At 47.8% G+C, this 5,627-nt stretch overlaps 1 long non-coding RNA gene across 1 annotated transcript; it reads right to left on the bottom strand.

Annotated features, from left to right (window-relative positions):
* Positions 1 to 2,054: 2,054 nt before the first annotated feature.
* LOC139830128 (uncharacterized) lies at positions 2,055 to 5,223 on the bottom strand. Its single transcript, XR_011744257.1, has 3 exons — positions 4,834 to 5,223; positions 3,598 to 3,680; positions 2,055 to 2,254 (listed from the first exon to the last, which is right to left on the bottom strand). It is a non-coding gene; the product is annotated as an uncharacterized lncRNA (long non-coding RNA).
* Positions 5,224 to 5,627: the final 404 nt, after the last annotated feature.

Here is a 5,627-nt window from a genome sequence, read left to right as displayed (position 1 = left end):
TTCGAAGTCCCGGATGGGATCCCGGACATCACGAGGAGTTCCGGAATGGTCCGGAGAATAAGATTCATATATAGGAAGTCATATTCCAAGTTTGGAAATGATCCGGTGCATTTATGGCAGGTTCTAGAAGGTTCTAGAAAAGTCCGGAAGAAATCACCATGGAAAGTGGAGTCCCGGAGGGACTCCACCTTGAATGGCCAGCCAACCCTAAAGGGGAGGAGTCCAAGGTGGACTCCCCAAGGGTGGCCGGCCAACCCCCCTCATGGAAGGGGGGAATCCCACCCCAAGTGGGATTCCCACCTTGGGTAGGTTTCCCTACACATGGAAGGTTTTTGGTTTGGGTCTTATTCGAAGACTTGTAGTCCAACACTTGGGGCTTCCACCTATATAATGAGGGGCATAGGAGAGGGGGCTGACCACTACAAGCCCATAGCTCGGCCACCCCCTCTCCCAAACCCTAGCCGCCCCCTCTCTCCTCCTCTTCTCCCGCACGCTTAGCGAAGCTCCGCCGGAGATCTCCACCGCCACCGCCACCACGCCGTCGTGCTGCCGGATTCAAGGAGGAGCTACTACTTCCGCTGCCCGCTGGAACGGGGAGAAGGACGTCGTCTTCATCAACACCGAACGTGTGACCGAGTACGGAGGTGCTGCCCGATCGTGGCACCGTGATCAAGATCTTCTACGCGCTTTTGCAAGCGGCAAGTGATCGTCTACCGCAGCAATAAGAGCCTACTCTTATAGGCTTTGGAAATCTTCAAGGGTTAGTCTTGATCATCCCCTCGTTGCTCCCGTCTTCTAGATTGCATCTTGGCTTGGATTGCGTTCTCGCGGTAGGAAATTTTTTGTTTTCTATGCAACGTTATCATACAGTGGTATCAGAGCCGTGTCTATGCTTAGATGGTTGCACGAGTAGAACACAATGGTTTTGTGGGCGTTGATGCTCTTGTTGTCTTTAGTTTGAGTACTTTGCATCTTTGTGGCATAGTGGGATGAAGCGGCTCGGACTAACTTTACATGACCGCGTTCATGAGACTTGTTCCTCGTTCGACATGCAACTTGTATTGCATAAGAGGCTTTGCGGGTGTCTGTCTCTCCTACTATAGTGAAGATTCAATTTACTCTTCTATTGACAACACTAGTATCACCGTTGTGGTTCATGTTCGTAGGTAGATTAGATCTTACTCGAAAACCCTAAACCACGTAAAATATGCAAACCAAATTAGAGACGTCTAACTTGTTTTTGCAGGGTTTGGTGATGTGATATGGCCATAATGTGATGATGAATATGTATGAGATGATCATTATTGTATTGTGGCAACCGGCAGGAGCCTTATGGTTGTCTTTAAATTTCATGTTGAGTAGTATTTTAAAGTAGTTGTAATAGTTGCTACATGAGGTGAACAACCATGAAGACGGCGCCATGGACCTTGACGCTACGCCGACGATGATGGAGATCATGCCCGTTGATGATGGAGATCATGTCCGTGCTTTGGAGATGAAGATCAAAGGCGCAAAGACAAAAGGGCCATATCATATCACATATGAATTGCATGTGATGTTAATCCTTTATGCATCTTATTTTGCTTAGAACGCGACGGTAGCATTATAAGATGATCCCTCACATTAATATCAAGATAATAAAGTGTTCTCCCCTCGTATGCACCGTTGTACAGTTCGTCGTTTTGAAGCATCTCGTAATGATCGGATGTGATAAACTCAACATACAACGGGTGTAAGCCATGTTGCACACGCAGAATACTTGGGTTTGCTTGACGAGCCTAGCATGTACAGACATGGCCTCGGGACAACGGAAACCGAAAGGTTGAACATGAGTCATATGGATGATATGATCAACATGTTGATTGTGACGCCCCAAAACCGGTACCATGAGGATCCCAGCGAATCCGCCGAAATCCACACGATATCGATTCTAGGAGACGCACCACCAAGCGCCTCGTACACGCCGAAGCATGCACGCGATGCGGGTGGAATCAATCACGAGCGATAACATTACAACAGGATTACAATAGAGCCCACAAGAACATATATATTACAACAACGACTCCAACGAGTCAAGATACAAATATACAACATAAGATCCAAATCATACAGAAGATCAAATATGTCCGAGTACGGACAAGATACAAATTGGACTAAGAGTCCTGAAGATAAACGATGGCGTCCATAACCCTGCCCAGGCCAAGCCGGAAGGGTAACCTTGCTAGCGTCGTCTTCATCGAACATATCTTCATACCTGCCCGGTTATGTCCCGTAGAAGCAGCAATAAGTACGGGTTCGTACATAACAAGACTTCAAGACGTATAAGCATTCGTCAACCAGTCGTCCTTTGTACTTGAGGCATGCAGAGGACTTAGAGGACGCAAGAGGAACGTCATAGGCAATATGGTGGGTTAAGCGGCAGTGCGCAAGCACTAAAAACCTATAGAGACACTGTACAACATTCGTCTATCAGAGAAGGTGAGAGAGCGCATAAACTAACAGTTCTATACTCTGCAAACATAACACAGCCGATGTGTTTCCCCTTCGCCAAGAAGTACTTACAAAGGCACTCACACGGTTGACAAGTTTTAACCATTTATTATTGAAGTTATGCTACTTACTACACAAGTTATTAGTATTGAAACAACAGGTGTAAGTTGTTTATGGTCGAGTCATACAGCTCCAAGTCGTCCATAACCGCGGACACGGCTTATCGATAAGATTTAACCATGCAGGGGTGCCCAAATGTGCCCACACGCACGATCAACTCCAAAGGCAATGGCAAAAAGGTGGAGTGTCACGACTCGCACTCTCCTTCACGACAACAATGTCCAGGAAGCCACCTAACTAAGTTGAACCCGAATCGAAGTCCGGCCGAATCTCCGAGACGGACCTAGCTGTTTGCGAGAACGGCTTCCGAGGGTCAGAACACACACTGGGGCGAATGACCCGCTTCAGCATGCGATAAACGCGCAGGACGCGAACCTATACGTGCATACCAGAAACAAGGGATACAAGGCACCCAGGGGCTTCCCAAAGTAAATAAGTAACAGGCTGGCATGCACGCAACAACAAATGGTAAAACATATAAACTAGTTGTGGCCACTGGACAAAGCTGTAGATTCCGGCAGTGGTCGAGGGGAGACCCAGAAACATACCCACGTGTGGTTAGAGCGCTCAGTCTCGGAACAGATAACAAGAACTCGGGGCCCTAAGATATTTAGGAAACACAAGTGAGTCGTCACAAAACGATCAGCTGACCCACCGATGCCTCCGCTATCAACTATTAGCAAGTAACCATGATTCCCTCAACAGATATAACCATGTAGCATGTGTCATGATTCCCAACAGATAACCGATAAGATAGCGGTAATGGTAACGAGATATAACAGCACTAGCATGCACTACGACTTGCAAGGCAGACCCGATAACCAAACAATAGCTGTAGGTGGTTGGTGGAGGCAATATGGGCTGCTTGAGGTAACAAGTGGAAGGGACACGTGACAAGAGCGCAACTTAAGGATAGCATGAGGGAGAAGGCAAAATAAAATAGGTGAGCGACTCCTGCAGGGACAGGAGTATAGGGGAAATGCTTGCCTGTTAAAGCTTGCCGAGGGACATCCGGAGATCTCGTCGTAGCTCGCACCAACTCGACGGCTTATCCGTGAAGAAGCAAATCGCTACAACAAACAACGGATGCACAACTTACTACTACGGCAAAAGAATCAGCATGATCATGATATGATATGCATGGCATGTCAAACATGATGCGGCGATGCAACTTATCCAATTTAAGCGGAATCGGAATCCCAACAATAAATTTATTAGGTTGAAGTTGCTTTTCTACCACCAAATTAAATATTGGTTAACATGGCAAGACGAAGAAAGGATGTGCTAGTAAAAGTTAAATGGAACCGGGACAACATTTATATAATATCCCACATATTCCATATGTTATCTATTAGATGATAATGCAACTATCACGAAATTATATAAAGCATGATGCAATAGCAAGTATGAATGGTATATTTGGATTCCTCATATTTTTCTGGTCGAAAAGCATATAAGATATATTTTATTTCGAGTTATAGTTTGGAAGTTTAAAATAAGACAGAGAGGCAGGGACATGTACATCAGGAAGCGCTAACTGAATGTTAGACTGAGTGTTAACTGAAACCAAAAGTATAACAGGGCACAGCTGATAGCTAGCCAAGCGATTAGCGAACAAGTGCTAGATGGAATAGATGGATGTCATGCATAGCTAGCTAGATAAGCAACCAAACTAGCAGGTGGATGGATGGAATTGCACGATGTGCTAGCTGAAATTGGAAAAAAACAAGGCACTACAACTGTTTGATCGAATGCTTGCTGTAAGAAGAAAAGGAGGATCAGTGGTGGTTTGCCTCGCTGAACTGATCTGCTGTTGTGTTTTGATCTCGAGTGTTTAAGAATGAAAAGATGAGATCCAGCCAACTTGGCTGCTGCCTGGATCGTGATAGGAAAAGGGATCGCGGCTGTTTTGAATAGGACCTGAACTTGACCAACAGGTGCACAAGCAACCGCGAACTGACGAAACTGACGGGAAATAAACAGAGACAGTGGCGCGGGACGGCGGTTGAATACGATGAGGGCGAGCAGGAAAACCCACGCCTTGAGCTGCTCGTGTTGTGCGGAGATGGAGCGTGGCCAGGGAGCAAGCGGCAGCAGCAGACGTGTTCATGGTGTGCAGAGTGTGGTGTGCACGTTCGTAAGCAGAGTACACCAGAGCCACATCAAGACAGCGGTGATGCAAGAAATAGACATGGATATGCGAAAACGAAGAGAGGAGCTCACCGGGAGGCTGTTGGCGGAGGACGAGTGTGCCGGGAAGGAATCCATCAGGAACGAGCAGGAGCGGCACGCAAACTTGCTGTCGACCATGGCGGTGATGCGCTCGGACAGCAGACAACAGTTTCGTCAGTTTTGGGGGCAACAGAAAAACGTTGGATACATCTTGATCTTGATCCAAACGGAGGACAAACTCACCAGGAAGCGATAGAACACATCGGGAAGGCTGGAGGTGGCCACACGGCGGCCGAATCGACCATTTTTTCGTCGGGGTCGGAGAAGAGAACGGGTCGTTGGCGTCGATTAGGGGCTTCCCAGCTTGATTCCTTGGACAACCACGATCCTGGAGACAAGGCGGAGCTCCTGGTGGTTTCGGCGAAGCGCGGGATGGTCCCGGCGGCGGGGCGTCGGCGACCTGAGGCGGCGTTCTTGGTCGTTCTTCCGGGGTAACGAAAATAGAAAAATGGAGAGGGAGAGTGGCGGCGCGAGGAGGGAAAGGAGAGGCTAGGGTTTCTTCACAAGGATGGGATCTAAGGGAGGCGAAAGGCAGCGTGGTGGTGGTGGCTGACGTTGGCCACGGCCTGGAGGTCACGCGAGGTGCGTGTGTGAGGAAGGAAGATGACAACCAGGGTGTGGCGTGGAGAAGGAGCCTGACTCATCCTGGAAACGTTCGGATGTTGGACCAAAAGAAGTTGAGCTGCTTCAGGCTTCTTGGTGATTTTTCTTCTTCAGATTTGCTTCTCGGCCAAAGAAGAAAAGGAAGAGGGTTTGAAAAATATTTCAAAAGCTTTATTTTATTG

This window comes from Lolium perenne, chromosome 4 (assembly GCF_019359855.2).
Source record: "Lolium perenne isolate Kyuss_39 chromosome 4, Kyuss_2.0, whole genome shotgun sequence".
Lineage (NCBI taxonomy): Eukaryota > Viridiplantae > Streptophyta > Magnoliopsida > Poales > Poaceae > Lolium > Lolium perenne.
This window is presented reverse-complemented; position numbering and strand designations above follow the sequence as displayed.